This window comes from Rattus norvegicus, chromosome 11 (assembly GCF_021556685.1).
Source record: "Rattus norvegicus strain SHRSP/BbbUtx chromosome 11, alternate assembly SHRSP_T2T, whole genome shotgun sequence".
NCBI classification, from domain to species: Eukaryota; Metazoa; Chordata; class Mammalia; order Rodentia; family Muridae; genus Rattus; species Rattus norvegicus.
In genome coordinates this window covers 24,195,046-24,214,160 of record NC_141544.1, presented here as the reverse complement: position 1 = coordinate 24,214,160, position 19,115 = coordinate 24,195,046, and the positions used below count along the sequence as shown (strand labels likewise).

Sequence of the window (19,115 nt, the reverse complement as noted above, 5' to 3'; positions counted from 1 at the left end):
CTGAGTTTGTGAGAGTACTTTCAAGATAAAATTTAGGATATGGAGACAACAGTTCAGACTACCTTATATAGATAGATGGTTTTCAAAAACGTCAGATACCCACAAAATTAGAGATTTAAAGTTATTTATCTCTTGTTGAGACGTATCTGCTCCTAGTAGTTCCCTTTTGGTGGATATTATGAAGAATGTGAACATCTCTACCTCCAGGTGAGGCAGTACTTTGTGACTAGGCAGCCACTACACAAAACTGCCTGTTTCATCTGCAGACTAATACTGTCCAGAAAAGGACAAATTATGCAGAATAGTTGACTGATAAACTCTGTCAAGACAGGGTGATCAGTCCTTCAAAATCTGCATTCCAAGAGTCTGTCAGTTGATTTTGGGCCAGAAGGGTGAAGACTTGCACTCACATGTTGCTAACAGGGGACTGTGCTAGTGGAGATTTGTCTCTACAACCTCTGAGTTCTAGAAGCCATGTTAGGCTTCCTATGTGTATAAATATTTGGTCATTCAAAGATTTCTGACGGGGTTGAAGACTGATTACAGTCTCATAGCCTATCAGGCTGTTTAACTCTGAGAATACATATTTTATTAGATAGTTATCAGATAGTATACAAGCAAGCCAAGATATAGATTTTAAGCCTTTCTTAAACTGGAATGGATAACTAAATGTTCTGTTTAATTGATATAGTGATGGACTGGGTGTTGAGTATATCATATGCTTTATAAAGTGTAAATGGTAATAATTGTACTCAATTTATATATAAGTGAAAAGGGTTTTTAACTGGACAAAAAGGGGGAAATGTTGTGGTTTGCCCTGAAGTTATCTGTATTTTGATGCTAATTCCACTGCCCCAAGGACAGCTGCCTAGTCACATACTCAGAACTCAGGTGACTTCACCAGAACCACCTCCCCATTGAATTTGTAAAGTACAGGTGAGGAGCAGGTACAGGATAGAAGGAGGCCTATCATTGGAGGAGAAGGAAGGATGGGCGGGAGAGAAGTTTGAAGGAAGAGGAGGAGACTAGGACAGAAAGGAAGAGACAGGAGGAGAGGGGGAGAAGCCATGGCAGGTGATGTAAAGATCTAGCTCTGTGTATTTACAGGTTGTTATTAATGTTCCTAAGGGATGGATGGTACCAGGCTTTGTATGCTTAAGTGGGTAATTATATCTTACCATTTGGGTCAAAAAAAAAAATAAAGGATATTCAGGGTATCATGAATTGTGAAAAATTAGAAGTAAGATATAAAGATTGTCAAACTCTTTATTGACATAAGAGGGAAAATAAGAAAGTACAGTTAGTTGAAACAGTTGATTCATTTAAAAGCAATAGAAGCAGTAGTGGAAGAGTAGAATAAATCAATGATAAGCTTATGTGGGAAGACTGTAGCTAGCCTTCCACTATACAAAGGATAAATAGGCTGAGAAAGAAATTAGAGAAACAGCACTCTTCACAGTAGTCACAAATGATGTAAAATATCTTGTTGTAACTCTAACAATGTATCTTAGTTAGGGCTTTACTGCTGTGAGTAGATACCATGACCAAGTCAAGTCTTATAAGGACACCATTTAATTGGGGCTGGCTTACTAGTTCAGAGGTTCAGTCTATTATCATCAAGGTGAGAGCATGTCAGTATCAAGGAGGCATGAAGCAGGAGGAGGTGAGAAGTCTACATCTTCATTTGAAGGCAGTTAAAAGAATACTAACTTCTAGGCACTTAGGATGAAGGTCTTAAGTCCACACCCACAGTGACACACCTACTCCAAAAAGGCTATACCTTTATAGTGCCAATCATTGTGTCAAGCATGTACAAACCATAACAAACACAACAAACATAACTCCCTGGCCCCTATATACTTGTTCAAATATATGAGTCTATGGGGGCCATACCTAAACATAACATAATGTAAAATACATTTAGTCCAACTTCAATAGTCCCCACAATCTATAGAAGTCTCAACAATGTTAAAAGTGCAAAGTTCAAAGTCTCTTCTGAGAGTCATCCAATCACTTAATTGTAATCCCCAAAGCAAGACAGGAAACCAGCTTGGCAAACTCCAAACTCTGCAACTCTATGGCTGATGTCGAAACAGTCTTCAGATCTCCAGCTCCTTTTTCACCTTTGTTGACTGCAACAAACTTCTGTCCCCTCGGCTGGTCTCATTCCATCACCGGCTTTCCTCAGCAAACAGCCTACGGGTCTGACATCTTGGACTTTTTGGGATCTCCAAGGCAACTTCAATATTACAGCTTCTTGTTGCAATGCCTGGGATCCACACATGATCTTCTAGGGTTCCTCCAAAGGGCTTTGTCACGTCTCCAGCTCTGCCCTCTGTAGCACTCTAAATTCAGGTTGATCCACTCCATGGGATGTTGCTGATCATCCCATGGCAGTGGCATTTCCAATATGCTGGGTCTTTCGCTGCAACTAGGCTCCCTAATGGCCTCTCACAGGCTCTCTTCATAGTGCCAAGCTTCAGCTGCTCTTCATGACCTTTTCATGCCTTCAAAATCAGTACCATCTGGGTGTCTCTTATACAACTAAGTTCAGCTGCAGGTACAACCTTGGCTATCCCTGGAACAGAGCTTCTTTGTGCTCTCAGAAAACACTTCCCAGAAGATTTCATCTCTGCGATTATAATTTCTTTTTAATCACCACTAATTTCTTAGCTCCAGCTAACCAGCACTAATAGTATCTCCCTCTCTTCTTGACTATAAAGCCAGAGGCTCATGGCTTAAGCTGCTGAGTTCTGCTGCTTGCAGGAGCTGGAACATAGCCCACTTGTTCTATTACATTGTCATCAGCTTTCTGTTTTCTAGTTCCTGGACTGCCTGAGCTTGACTGTCCTGGATCTTGCTTTGTAGATTGACCTAGAGCTCAGAGATTGTCATTGTTTTCTCCTGGGATTAAAGGTGTGTACCACCATGTCTGGACCTAAATTTAGGTGAGTAGAATTTTGCCCCAAAGTCTCATTCTCTTAATCTGCTATCTCCTAGAATATAGGATTCAGTTCTACTTCACTTCCTGGTGCTCCTTTAAAACTTGAACCATATATTTTATATTATTCCTTTCTAAGCTTGCTATCCTTGCTCAAAATGCTCTTCATGACATGTAACCAGAGAACAAACTCTCTGCTAGTCGTTTCTGAGACTTACAATGCAATTAACATATAAATCTCTTTACCTTACCCTCAGGTAGACTCTTCAGACAAGGGCAAAATGCAGCCACATTCTTCACCAAAATACCACCAAAACAATCTTTAAATCACATGCTGAAATTCTTCTCCTCTGAAACCTCTTGGTTCAGGTCTGCACAGTTCAAATTACTCTCAGCAACAAAGTTTTTCTCATATTTTTTTACTAGGACGGTCCATTGAGCCCCAGTTAAAGCATTCCACCACGTTGCAAATCCAAAGTCCCCAAATCTACATCTTTCCAAACAAAAGCATGGTCAGGCATATCACAGAAATACTCTAGTCCTTGTACCAACTTCTTTCTTAGTTGGGGTTTAGGTTTTACTTCTGTGAACAGATACCATGACCAAGACAAGTCTTACAAAATCGTATACTTCAACTAGGCTATACCTACTAATGGCGCCATTTCCTAGGTCAAGCATATACAAACTATCACACTAAGCATGTGAAAGATCTGTATGACAAGAAAACAAAGTCCTGAAGAAAGTAATCAAAGAAGACCTCAGAAGATGGGAAGATCTCCATGCTCATGTATAGACATGATTAACATCACAGAAATAGAAAGGGCAATTATCAACTTCATATGGAATAACAAAAAGCTAGGGTAGAGAAAACAATTCTCAATAAACAAACTCCTGGTGTAATCACCATCCCTGATCTCAGTTCTATTACAGAGCAATAGTGATAAAAAACAAAACAAACAAACAAAACAAACAAACAAAACCAACAACAACAAAAATCCAAAGCATGTTATTGGTAAAAAGACAGACATGTCAATCAATGGAATAGAATTAAAGACCCAGAAATAAACCCACGCCTATGTATATTTGATTTTTGACAAAGAAGCAAAAACCATACAGTGGAAAAAAAAGAAAGCATCTTCAACAAATGGTGCTGGTCTAACTGGTGGTCTGCATGTTAAAGAATGATCTGAAAATTTATCACCTTGTACAAAGCTCACGTTTAAGTAGATCAAGGACCTCCATATAAAACCAGATACACTGAATCTAATAGAAGAGAAAGTGGGAAATATCTTGAAACCCAATGGCACATGGGAAATTTTCCTGAATAGATCACCAATGGCTGAGACTCTAAGATCAACAATTGACAAATGGGACCTCATCAAACTGAAAAGCTTCTATAAGGCAAAGGACAGTGTCAATAAGAGAAAACAGCAAGTTGCAGAATGGGAAAAAATCTTGGCTAACCCTACATGCGATAGAGAGCTAATATACAAAATCTACAAAGAACTCAAGAAGTTACACTCCAGAAAACCAAATAACACAATTTAAAAATGGGCTACAGAGCTAAACAGAGAATTCTAAACTGTGGACTCACAAATGGCTGAGAAACACCTAAAGAAATGTTCAACATCTTTAGTCATCAGGGAAATGCAAATCAAAATGGCCCTGAGATTCCACCTCACACCAGTGAGAATGGCTAAGATAAAAAAACTCAAGTGGCAGCACATGCTGTCAAGGTTGTAGGGAAAGAGGAACACTCCTCCATTGCTGGTGGGATTGCAAACTGGTACAACCAATTTGGAAATCAGTCTGGCTGATCCTTAGAAAATGGGATATAGTACTACTTGAGGACCCAGCTAAACCACTCCTGGGCATACACCCAAAAGATGCTCCATTATGTTCATAGTAGCCTATTTATGATAACCAGAAACTGGAAATGACCCAGATGTGCCTCAACCAAAGAATGAATACAGAAAATAGAACGCTACTCTGCTCTTACAATCGAGGGCATTACAGATTTTGCAGGCAAGTGGGTAGAACTAGAAAATATCCTAAATGAGGTAACCCAGACTCAAAAGAGCATACATAGTATGTACTCACTGATCAATGGATTTTAACCAAAAAGTTCAGAATACTCATGATACAACTCGAAGATAATATGAAGCTTAATAAGAAGGAAGGCCCAACTGTGGGGGCTTCAATTCCACTTAGCAGGGGAAATGAAATAATCATGGGAGGCAGAGGTGGAAGAGTGTAGGGGGAGGAAAAAAGGGGGAGCAGGACCAGGTATGGGGAGGGGATAGGAGAGAAATCCACAGAGCCAGGAGAATAAATAGAAATAGGTAGCAGTGTTGGGTAGGGGACAGGGTGGGGAACCACTAGAAAGTCTCAAACACTAGGGATGTTACAGGCTTCCAGGACCTTGTAATGGGGATGACATTAGCCAAAATGCCTAACAGTGAGGAGATAGAACCCAAGGAGGTGACCTCTAGTAGGTAATAGTTGGTCCCCAGCTGAGGACCAACCCATCTCAAAACTTTTGACCCAGAATTGTTCCTGTTTAAACAAAACGCAGGGACAAAAACTGGAGACCACCCCAATGTGGGGCTGCTCCCATGTGCAGGCACCAAACCTTGACAGTATTGCTGATGCCACGATGTACTTGAAAACAGGAACCTGGCATGGCTGTCCTCTGAGATGCTCTACCAGCACCTGACTGAGACAGATGTAGACACTTACAGCATTGGACTGAGCCAGGGGAACCCTTTAGGAGCGTTAGGGGGAGGACTACAGGAACTCAAGGGGATTGCAACCCCATAGGAAGAACAACAATATCAACTAACCAGACCCTCTCAGAGCTACCAGGGACTAAGTACCCAACTAAAAACCTAAGAGGACAGCTTTGTCTGGCCTTAGTGGAAGGGGATGTGTTTGGCCCTATGGAGCCTGATGACCCAGAGAAAGGGATTTCTAGAGGGATGAGGTAGGAATGATTAGGTGGGTAGAGGCGCATGTGCTTAGAGGTGAAGAGGATGGGTTTGGGGGCTGCAGGAGGGGCTATTGAGAAGGAGGACAACATTTGGAATGTTAATAAATTAAATGATTAATAAAAAATTCTTGCACTTAACAATGGAACAAACAGTAATCTTTATTGTCGTATTTTATGCCTACATGGAATTATTTCCAGGAATCCTTTGGATTCCAGTCCTCATTAATGTTCATGTTTATTAAATAGCACCCTATCTTCGTGTACATATACACAACCTGCAGGAACAGAATTCAGAGATTTCAAAGGCAAACTATTGGTATGCCTGAAGGTAGATAAAGCAGTTACCTTTCTAGGATCTTAATTCCTTGAGGAATTAAGAGAATTATCTGACTTCTAAAGCATTAATATAGTTAGTTAGGCATGCAGAGAAATTTATAATAGCAAAGCTCATTTTCACAATGAGTTTGCAGGGTGAATGACTATAAAACAAGGTTATAATTTAGCCTACCTTATAGCATCATGCTTTGTTCTAAACATATATTTTAGGAAAGAAAGTGAGAGAACTCAGTTGAGTTTTCTAGGCAAGAGAAACTTCCTTTTTTTTACCAGTGAATTGGTGGAACTTCATCTCAAATTACATTTCAAATGGTGCAGTGCACCTCCTCATTTATCTTGCTGCCAAAGCCTGGTTTTTGTGGCCTTGCTTTTTTTGTCCTCCCATCTCTGTCTATGCAGTGCCTCGAGTGGGCTAGCCTCCTAAGGAAAGTAACATATTAAATGTGGCTTAGATCAAAACAACCCTAATATATCAAGTATAGATAGGTGCCAAAGATGAGACTTCTGAGCAAAGCACACAGCGCTGGCTTCCAAATACTGCACTGCACAGGAGGGCAGAGCCTCCCTTTCGTCTCTCATCAATGCTGTTGCATATTTTAATGGATTTGGTTATGCTGGAAATAAGACAATTATGGAAGAGAAAAAATATTTGTCTTTGGGGAGACGTTAGGATATTTATTCTGTATTTTGTGCAGTTTTGGGGGTAAGGAAAAGTCAGCTTTAAAGCTATGTGACTCCCCAGGCAGCTTTGTTGTATGGCTGCCCTCCGCCCATGATTAGCACAGTGCTGCATCACTGGAAGCAACTAACCTTCTGTGAATACAGCCCAGGAGAGGGTAACATGGGTTCAAGGACAGGGGAAGGGAATGGAAGCCAAAGGGAGGAAGTGGGAAAAAGGCAGCAAACCTGTGATTAAAAGCTGTTTGCTATAGTAACCCTCCACTGGGATCTGCAGCTGTGGTACTAAGCTTCAATTTTGCAGATTGTACAAGGATGAATTGATTCATGGAGCAGGAAGATGTGCAGAGAGATGCTAAGTTCACAGAAATCCCAAACCTGTGGCAATGTCATGAAATGCAAGCCTTCACGTGCACACACCCTTCATGTTTGCCCTTATATTCATCTTTGGGTACACAATAGATTTCTACTGAATAAGCTATTATCAACTTAATATTGTTCTGCATGGTTGCACCTGTGTTCTCAATCTCTCTCTCTCTCTCTCTCTCTCTCTCTCTCTCTCTCTCTCTCTCTCTCTCTCTCTCTTTCTCATTAAAGGAGCATACTTCCTTTGCTCCTGAATCTCAAGGTAGAAAGCAAACAGGTCTTGGATGTCAAAACCAGAATACAGGTCTTAGCTTGCAAACTCACAAAAAGGTCCTGGGAGAGTCCAAGTTGAAAATCCAGTTATGTGGGTGCTAGTTGTCCTCCAGATAGGACAGTGGTTCCTCCAAACACAGCCTCTAATAGTGTATCTTAATTCTCAAATAACCAAAACAAAGGCAACACAGAATGGAGGGTGAGTACAGCAGCGATACTGCTATTAATCCTCAATGGGCTCAAAGGAATGAATTTCTTCTAAGTGTCCCTCATAAAAACTGTACTATAGAATACTTTATTTAGGCTCCTCTCCAGATTCTTAGTATTTACGAAGGGGGGCTGAAAATCAATGACCAAATACTCTCTGGCACCTCTCTCTCTCTCTCTCTCTCTCTCTCTCTCTCTCTCTCTCTCTGTCACACACACACACACACACACACACACACACACACACACACGGGGGGGGGAGAGGGGGAGAGGGAGAGAGAGAGAGAGAGAGAGAGAGAGAGAGAGAGAGAGAGAGAGACTAATTTTCACAGTCCTTTGTAAACCTCACAGCTTCATGAAGTTTCTCCCCCCCCCACCCCCACCCCCAACTAGACCGATACACCGGGGAATTTACAAGGTCGGGCACTCCCGGGTGAGGGCCTGAAAGGGTGGGAGGTGCTGAGGTCAGGGTTAAATGACACTGCAAAATGAAGCATCTTGCCCTGCCTTCTCCTCCCTTCATCTACAGGAGTCTCTAGTGAGCTCCCTCATCTGGAATCCTGCCTCTTCAGTTTCTACGGAGGGCAGGGACAGAGCCCCCTCACCCCCCCCATCTAAAACCATGCACCTAAAAGAGCCCAGAAAAGCCTAACCAATGGCCTGGATTTTTTTTCCCTCTCTCTTCCTAAAAATCTCAGCAGTGTTTTTCTTCTCTCTTGGATAGTTCCCCTTTTGAAGTGTAGATCTCCTAAGCTGCCTTGGTGCAATCGAGGAATCTTCGCCTAGCAGCCTAGATTTCTTAGAGCCCCAGAATGAGTAAGAGGAAGGCATTCTTCCTGGAAAAGCACTCTTCAGCCCGCAGCGGTGCCCTGCTACAATGGTAATCAAAGACCTTTATGCCCAGGTGCGAGCTCGCAGTGAATTTTATAGCGTGAGGCTGCTGGAGCAAAGCAGCCTCCAACGCCCCGGAGCAAAGCAGATTAGCAGTCCGGTCTGCGGCAGCGGGATTTTCACGAGAGCCTGCCCGCAACCCGCATTGGCTGCTCACAAGCCTCTCCCTATTGTGTCCGCAGAGATGCGGGACTGGCTAACCCGCTGGCGCACTCGCGTCTAGCTCGTATCTCAGGTAGGGATGATCAGAGAGAGGAGGCAAGAGAGGATCGAGAGAAGGAGCTGAAAGGCCCCTAAGAGGACACAACGGTTTATCAATAGAGAAGAAGCTCCCGGACCTCCTCCCGGTAACCTGGTTTGCGGCTAAACGCCACCAACAGGAGCGCTTCCCGGCACGTCCCTAGAGTGAGGTTTTTGTGTGTGAAAGATCGGGTTCATTCATCCATCAGCTCTCTCCCTTTTCCCTCCTTTGCCTCTCTCACATTATACGCACTCCCCGACCCCCGGTTTTGTTTTAATCCTCTATCTCCTCCCCATCGCCACTACGGCTTCCAAGCCAAAAGGTGCAGGTTGGAATAAAAGGTCTCAGTAAACTCTATCGCCCACATATCTCTAAGAGTTCAACACAATTCACCTAGCACCGCTTCATTTCCACGTCCCACTCCCATCCTTTCTCAGAGAATGCTTTCAAAGTTTGGAAGCTTCTCCGAGCATGCTTTCTGTATCTTTCCACATGATGCAAAAAAACCCCCTTGCGCTCAGAGACCCTTGGATCGCGCAGCAAACTTGCCCAGTCCAAACCCAGCAGGATACTGATAATCGGAACTTCCCATGAGGCATTTCCCTTGTGTCCCAAAGAGACCCAAATGCTGCCCAGATCCTCCTCAAATACGGATTAACCCAGTCATACAACACAGGCAAAAATCCAGAAACTTCTTTGTTAAGCGAGCACAGCTCACTTAAGAGACACCTAGACCCAACTTGCAGGGCAACAAAACAAACATCATATCTCTGCGGGGAAACTTGTTGAATCCCGCCAGAGCTTAAGGCTGCAATTTCCCATTCAGCCTGAAGGTTTTTGATTGTACCCTCCCCAAATCCCGGATGCATCCCTGACAATTTCTGGCCAAACTGCAGTCTCTTCCGCACCTACACTCCCATTCCATCGAGCATCATCGTAAAACCATGCGACCTCTTTCAGGATTCCAAAGCCCGAGCTTCTCCCTTTGCCGTCATTGGCAAGACTTACCCTTCCATAAGATTCTTTTCAGAAATCCAGCAGCTCCCCGAGGCAGGCGCAGCCCTCCAACTTTGCTATGCAGAGAACAGCCTCCGAGTTTAAACCCAGCAAAAGCCGGCTGAGACTTTTCCGTGAATGAGGAACCGGGAGAGTAGAGTCAGATTTCTTCTCAGTCTCAGCAGCCTGGAAACATATTCAACCCTTCTTCAGTAGAGAATTCTTTCACACCCGTTATCTGTATTACTATTAATGCGCAGAGCACACGGCATTGCATACAAATAGGTCCAAGTGTGCGCTTCTATTGGTGGCTGCGGAGGCCCCTGGGTCCTAGCTCCATCTCTAAACTCTACAGCAACACTCGGCACGCAGCTTGGAGACGCCAAGGGGAAAATGGATTTAATTGATTCGTTACCTTTGGTATTGTAATGCCTGCTGCGATGTTTAACCAAGGGGGGAAAAGCCTTCACATTTAAACTCCGGTCATGTGATCTATCATTTCATATCTGCTTTTAATTGTCTGTGGGGGTGGCTTTGATAATACAAAGGCTTTTCAAAGAATATTTTCCGAAGGAAAAAGAAAAGAATCACAGAGATATTTTGGCAAGAAAATCTCCCTCTTGCTTTTGCTAATGCAGGACTCATATGGATCCAGGCCATGCTAATTGGCCAAACACTTCTGCACTTCGCAGAAGTAAAATAACACACAATTTTATTCATGGAAATGCATGAGTATTCCAATAACTTAAGTGGATTAAAGTGGCAGACCTCAGTGTGTGTGTCCATTATGAAACCTGAGAGATTTCCTCAAATGGTTTTTCTTAAAGGCATTAAAGACAAAGGCACCATTGCTACTTCACAAAAATGAGAAATCCAGGGATTTTGGGGTTGCTTTTTAATGCTGTGGCATGAAAATATACATCATCATAAAACATCAATAAGGTTGCAGTTTGTCAAGTACACTTTGTTAATTGCCATGATTGCTTTGTCCATTCCCGCATCTCAGCTAAGCTATTGGAGATATGAATGGGTAGCAGGCACAGCCAAGGGATCCACAGTGACCCCTATGACTGGTACCTGGAAGCATTCTAACATTGCCAGAAAATATTTCAGCATATCATCCTGAAAAGGAACTTTGAAATTCCACTTTGTGTATACTAATTTTAATTTTAAATTCTTCCTTTTATATTTGAAATTATAATTCCACAATTAATTTCCCCCTGCCCTTTCCTCCTTCCAAAGCCTTCCATATATTCCTCCTTGCTCTTTCATATCTCTGGCTTCTTCTTTCTCTATTGTTATATATATATATATATATATATAATATATACATATATATACTATATATGTATACATATATTTGTATAACTCAATAATTAGCTCAATTGTCCAGCTCCAGTTGGCTGTATATACATATATATGTATATGTATATATATACACACACATATATATGTATATATATATATATTTATATCCCTAAATACATATATACCACTTGCTCAGTCTATAATGTTTCTTGTTTTCCTGTGGTCAGGGCTAATCATTTGATACTAGGCAACTAATTTGAAAAAAAATTGCATGTTGAGAGCCAAATTTAAGCTTATAAGCATAGCACTGTGTTTGGACTTTAAGTTTGGAAGCAGATGATTTTTACCTCCACGGAAATGACCCATTGATGGATGGATGATGTTTGCAAGCGATACAGGTAACTTCTCCAGACCTACAAATTCTTCAGTCATGTGGTAACTAAATAAATAAAAATGGAAACTATAGATGCGAGAGAATTCAGATCTTATTCCAAGTACAGGTATATCACTTGAATTTATGTAGTGTGTGCCAAGGATCTCTCTTCATTTCCATAACTCTTTTTCTTTCCGGCCCTCCCTTCCCCCACCAGTAACCCTTGACAACAGAAGTGTTACTTCAAGTCCAGGTTGCCTCTGCTGCCTTCCAGACCTGACTTCCAGATTGCAGCCTGTGGGAAAGAGATTTAACTACTACAGGGCAGTGAAGTGCAGCAAGACTTTTCTTTGCAGCTTGCTAAATCCAGTGTTCATGTATGTGCATGTTGACATCAGAAGTGTATGTTTAAACATGCCTAAATGGCCAGTGGTTCAGAGGGAAGAAAACACGCACATTGATAGTAAATGATAATGAATCTCATTATCAGCGATTTGTCTTTGAAACACCTTCCACTGAGTGGTCTTTTCCTCAGGCCCACCGAGTATATTCTATACTCTATTTTTATAACTTACATACATTAGTCATTACATGAAAATATCAATATAGTCTCATGTATAATAAGGAATTTAAAATGAATTGCTTAAGTGCAAAGAACAACTAACTTCGAGGAAAGAAAAAAAGGGTTAATGACCACAAAAAGTTGAATGAAGATGCTTAACATCAATTTTTTACTACTGTATTGACCTTTAAATCGGTTACTATAGGAAAATCTCAGAAAACAATAATTTGCTCTATAATTATAAGTTGAAGACTTGTTTTAGGTGACTGTTTTTAGAGTTAGAAAATGGAGCTGTGTCCTACTCGTGTAGAGTGTTTCCCATAAAACTATTGTAGTTTTCCTACAGTAATGAGCATGGACGTTGAACAATGGACAGACATGAGAGTTAAGAGGAAAGGAACATGAACATGCTAGCATGTCTATTAAAGTCCACCTGTCGTTTGTCTCTTTCAACCATAACTCTGAGGCACCCATCAGGCAAGAAAGGCAGAATCTTAAATTGAATTTTTTTATGAATAAATATTTTACATTTATTTGATAAAAATCCTTCTATTTAACCAAATCACTTCTTCTATCAAACATATACTGCGAGAGATAACATATTATTATTATGCTAGTTATAATAACTTATCATTATAACTAGTTATAATGTTGACTCCTATTAAGGGATGATTTTAAAGCCACAAGAGTTGTTATGCATTTGAACATCAGTCGGGGTACCCTTGACATATTCTTTATTAGATGAAGTACTGATGAATCCCTCATTTTGTCTGTGCAGTTTTCAAGGACAACACATGCTTTCTCAGAGACTGATTTCCATTATGTCCTCGGGTCACGACCCAATGTCTTCCTGTTGCTAATGTGAATATCTATGGGTTAAAGTGAAAAGATACCTCAGTTATCTCCATGTATCATCAGTAGGATTAGTTTGCTGTATGAATTTAGGGAGGTTAAAATACAGTGTATTATTTGGTAAAATTTAATGAACTCTAATTACATTGTTACTATTATAAAATTAAGTTTATCTTTCTAAAACTCTTGGCTAGTTTGAATGTGTGTGTGTGCGTGTGTGTTTGTGTGTGTTTATGAGGGTGTGTGTATGTGTGTGTTTATGTGTGTGTGTTTATGTACGTGTGTGTGCGTGCACGTGCGTGTGTATGTTTATGTGTATGTCTATTTTGAGATTGCGAAACCATGATTGTCACTATGCTTTAAAAATAAAGTTACACTTTGAAAAGAGACTGTAAAGTTAAGAATGAGCCTAACTGACTGTATGGTTTGCAGGTATGATTGACTCTTATGTAGCAATATTCATATTAGTTGCAATTGGATTGTGGTTGACTAAATAATAGACTAAAATATTTTTATTGCAAAAGACTATATTTGAATATTTGAATCAAAGATGACTTTGGATGAACTGCAACTCAAACAATGTAAATATCGAGGATGATTATTTTGAAGAGCGATTTAGAGCTTAGAAAGCTGTGCTAAATATAATATAAGAGAAAAGGCTGAAGTACTAAAGTACTACATGGTATTCTTTATCATCACCATGAAGAGAATGTTTGTAATACTTGGGATTCTAATAAAAACTGGCAAAGAATATGCACAGTGAGACTGTTTTATACTATATCAAACAGGATTACAAAGCAGGCAAGATAAAAGTTGATCCTAAAAGTGTAGAAGTAAAACACTCTGGCAAAGGATGAAAGAAAAAAATCGACAAAAGAGAAATAGGCATCTGTTATAAGACTTTGAAATTAGAGAAAGTGTTAATAGAAATTCCTAATTCAAATGCTAGTTTCTAAAGGAAACTTCTATTTACTCATTTATTGAAGCTCCAAGTATTTTATGAATGCAGAGAATTGGAATCATTTATTAAAGTATCCAGAGGATATAGTGTAAGTTTGAACTATAACAGGGGAAAGCATGGAAATGTCTTATGTCTTGATCTGTGCAACAGTATGCACCAACTCGAAGGGAGCAGAATCAAACTTGGATTGTTTGCGGTTTAATTATTAATACTTTGGCTTAATGCACCTTTTGTTTGACTCACGTTGTCTTCATAGACACAATCTATTCTTCAGCTTCATGAGTTACTTGGGGTTTAAGATAAAACAGGTAAATACTTTATTAACAGGTAAAATTGAGAAGATAGCCTATGCCTACAATTTGACTCTAGATTTCATCATGGAAACCTGACTTCAACAGTCCAGACAGGATAGAAATTGGTACATTCAAGCCACAGGCCTTATTATTTAATAATCTTGTTTTAAAATAGATCTTGAGTTATACAGGACAGAATGTCATTCCAGTCAGATTTTAATTCAGCGTCAGTATCTCTTTTCTGAAATAACTGAACTATATTAACAGGTACTTAAAAATGGAAATATCAGGATAATTAATTTTATTATTTTCTGTCCTTTGAGGTAAAATATATTAAAATTAAAACTGAATAATACTCTTCATTTTGGAGGGATTAAATGTGTTAATTATTATTAATATCTGTATATTGTGATTACAGTTAGGTATTTATTCAGAGTCTTGGTTTATCTAACTCCTAAGATATATTTGTCAGCCCAACTGTTAAAGAAATCAAAGCAAGTGTGACTATTACATACTATTCCCCAAAGACACATTGTGCTTTTCTCTCATACTATTTCTGTACTTTGGCCAGCATTTACTTACCATCTTGAAACTCGGGTCACTGAATGTCATGTGCTGCTAAGCTCTTACTACTGTAAGAATAAATATATGAGGGTAAAATTTTCAGCTTTCTACTTTAAACTATTTTAGTCACTATTTCAAATAGAAATCATTTAGTTAATGATTTCATGCATTAGGTCCAGTACAATGAAAATGCACATCCATCTATGTGAGTTACAAATCAATCTGACATTTAAAAGAAATAACCACCATCTATAAGACTGTTCTGATTTTCTTAAAAAAGGAAGTGATCAAATATGAATACGCAAGATCTGGGAAATTTTTAACAATAGGCTTCTTGAAATTGCTTATAAAAACTATTAGATGTTTTTAAAGTGTTGATAAAGGGCATTTGAGGATTACTGACACGAACTACTTAAATGGAATTCAGGATTGCTAAATTAGGCAAGCTTTGTGGTCTGACATGTCCCGTGCGGCAGCCATTTGTCTTTATTTCAGTAAGCGTTTGACTGGGGCCTTCATCCTTTTGGTATGTTCTTGTAGAGACGGCCTTGCTGGACGATAGCGCACAGGTGTGGATTCATACCTAACTAAACAAGTGAGATTGCTGGGTCGATTCATCAGTGTCAGTCTGGTGGATCTCCAGTGGCCTGCCATAAATCAGTATACCTGACCCCAAGTGGGTTAAGAGGTTTATAGCTAAAGAAGTCTTCGTAAAATACACAATTGAAAACACAGCATACTCTATAGGAAGGGACCCAAAACTTTAAAAATAAAAAAAAATAGGTAAAAATATAAAAGTTGAGATGTATCATTTAGCAACAGGATTTTTGGAAACTGGATCCAAAGATCAATGTAAGGGAGTTGGAGCTGACCACTAACTCAATATAAGTTAATGGTGTGATGTGAGAGTTAATAAACCAGCTAGGGTAAGGTTACAGAGTACTTGGGTTATGATCAAGACAAGTAGTATTCACTATGCTTTTTACAATCCAGAACATATTAAATTATAAACTATATATTAAAAAAACAGTAAAATAAAGAGGAGACAATACTAGGGAGTAAGAGAGAATCCAAATGATATATTTGATAATAGTATATGAAGGAAAATGAGAAAAATAAAGCTATTTAAACAAGGGAAAGCCATTTTTAGAAAACATAATAAACTTTCAATATAACATAGAACTCTTTTATAAAATTGGATACTGAGCATGGGTATAAAATCAAACATATATTTGAGTTATATTTGTTTGTTTAAATTAAGCTGATGATATGACTTGCCTATGAAATTCCTCAGTAATAATTATGCACATAAATGGTGAAAGGGAGGATGGAAATTCAAATACTATGTGTTGTAAAAGAAAGTTTTATTTGCCAGATATAATTGTCCTCTTGGGAGCTTACAGATGAATAACATCATTCTTCTTTGTTTATTTAGTTGGTCATCACAAACTGCCCTCCATGCTTCTATAGGGCATGGGTATGGAGGTGGGTGAAGGTCTTTGCTGATTTGAATTGAAAAATTATGATCAAAATATAGTGTGTGAAACTCTTCTTTAGATGTAAACAAACTCACAAGTTCATTGAAAGTCTAGATTAAGACTTGGTTCACCTTAAAGACAAGAAATTTATACTCTACAGCAGGCTATTTATAAATAATGGTTGTGAAGTATACTATTAAATTATTTTTGAATGCCAGGAACTCTTGATTAATAAATCAAACCATAAGAAGATGACATACATTATCTTGCTTGTTAATTCATTTACAAATACAATTAGAAGCAGAATTCAATAGAGACAATGTTGAAAAAATAGACTGGATACTATTTTCAAAAAACAATTTTAAAAAACAGATATATCATTAATTTAGTGTAGTATATGGGCAATACATATACATGCTCTAAAAGATGTATGTGCATGTGTTGAATGATGCTGGATTTCTATGTTCTCTCTCAGTGCCTAAACAGCTTGTATTCTCTTGCCTGTAATGGCCACTTAAATAATCCAGACTCATGATGTGTACAACACCACTAAAGCCCGAGGTGTGATCAAGGTGACACTTTCTAATCCTTTACAAAATATCACACATCTCAGTATCTACAGCTAATAAAATTCTGTTAGATATTTTAACATTAGCATACAACTATTTTCCTATCACTGGATGGTGAATAAGCTTTGTTCCTAACACAGAGGACTAGGACCACTGAAGTTTTGATTGGGATACAAAACCACAAATATTCCAAAAGGTCAGCCTGGTTGAGGGAGCTATGACCTACAGTATAGAAAGCAGGGAGCAACAACACAGCAATGACTAATAAATGTATTATGGAATTGAAGAAGTTCGATTCAATTTAAGCATCTGTATTGAGGTAGGGTAGATAGATAAATCTGTTTCGTCAATGTGCCTTGGTGATGTAACAATCACTACAATCTGTGCCATAAATATATTCCTCAGTTCCAGAAGGTTCCGCCTACTGTCATTCTTCAGAATGGTTTCCCTGATCAGTCTCTCAATAATAATAAGTCATATAAGCCACACAGTCTTAAATTCTGGATACATTGTAAACTCTGTCAGTTGCTCGAAACGTTCCTAATGCTGCAACCTTTTAATACAGATCTTTCTCATGTTGTGGTAAACCCTCACCTTAAAACTATTCTTGTTGTGACTTCATAACTGTAGTTTTCTACTGTTATGAGTCATGAATCATAGTATAAATATCTTTGTTTTCTGAAGTGGTCTTAGGTGACTCCCTATGAAAGAGTCCTTCAATTCCCAAAGGGTTGTAACACACAGGTTGAGAACCTCTGCTCTAGGTGATGCTTTATGGTAGATTTCTAGGAATTATTATTCACCACATATGACTGAGATATGGTACCCTTTAATAACCTCAAGCCCCTGCCCAATTTACTATCTGTTTCTGTGAGTTAGGCCAAATCAGAGTCACAGTAAAAAGGTATCATTTGGTATTTGTCCTATATCTGTTGTAAATTATGCTTAATGTTCTTGAAGACAGAATATTGTTTTTGTTTTTAATTTTTATTATTAAGATTATATTACAATCACGTTTCTCCCTTCCCTTTTCTCTGTCCAAACTTCTCACCACCCTTCCTACTCTTCTTAAAATGAATGGCCTTATTTACTAAGTGATATACCATGAATATGTGTCTGTGTATACATGGTTTTGTGTATGTGAGTGTGTGTGTGTGTGTGTGTGTGTGTGTGTGTGTGTGTGTGTACCTAAATATAACCCTGTCAGTGAGTATATGTATGTTTTCAGGATTGACCATTTGGGACTGGACAAACAGTTAGGTCTGTTTCTCCCGTGGAGATGACCACGTCTCCTGCTCCCAGCTTTACTTAGTTGCCTAAATGTCTTTATGCAGGCTTGAGATCCACTTATTGGCGTTATCCTTGCTCAGTTCACGTTTGGACAGTCGTGGTAAGATTGTAGGTAGGTAGCTACTGCATCTCACTACTAATGGAGTGATTTACGACATCTGGATATGTTCTGAGCTTGGCCAAAGATGGAGGACTACCTTTTCTTAGCAGGGCTTCCTCTTCTCTGCCTGACCTGGGGAACTTGCCCCACAATTTTTGACCTGAGGAATGTCACATAGTCCATGGCAGACCTTTAAGTTCAACTTTCACTTTCCCTATAAGAACTTTCCCAGAAAGTAACTGATATTCCATGAATGCCTATCCACACAAATGAGACATTCGCAGTATTTTAAACTCAAGCCAATGAGTTTACATTCACCCTAAAAGTTCCTTCCCATTCTCTAGGATTATATATAGCCCCTGGTTGCCCCAAGTAAAGTTTATACGCACTAGCTGTTTCACTGAAGTTTGTGGGTGAAGGCCTTTGTCTGAAAGAGCAGAAACACTAAAATCTTCAGAGAAGGCCTTCTCTCCCCGCAGCACTCCCAGCCGGATTGGGATACTGCAGACCCCACCCACTCCGGACTCGTTCAACAGTCCAGTCTGGTGTACAGTGGTGCCTGGACATTCTGAGGGAAGAAACGAAGGTCACAGACTATAGCTGGTCCCTAACATGCATATCACAGCTGTTGCCCAGAAGTTGGGGCCACAGCTAGAGGAAGGACACATGCATACCACATGTTGCTTCTAATATTAGCAGGAGATACAATCTCAGCAAATTTCCTGATAATCTATATCTCACGATTTTGCCATTCCCTCTTCCACACTGTCCCTGAGTGAGTACAAGGACAGTCAAATCTTTGATCTCAGAAAATGACATTTATATCTGACAAGTACATGGATGAGTT

At 39.4% G+C, this 19,115-nt stretch overlaps 1 protein-coding gene across 1 annotated transcript in view; it reads right to left on the bottom strand.

Moving 5' to 3' along the window:
- Positions 1-10,174, bottom strand: part of Robo1 (roundabout guidance receptor 1) — a 1,048,129-nt gene extending 1,037,955 nt beyond the window's left edge. The window contains 1 exon segment of the mRNA NM_022188.3: positions 9,931-10,174. The gene's annotated coding sequence lies outside the window, so the exon portion shown is untranslated.
- Positions 10,175-19,115: the final 8,941 nt, after the last annotated feature.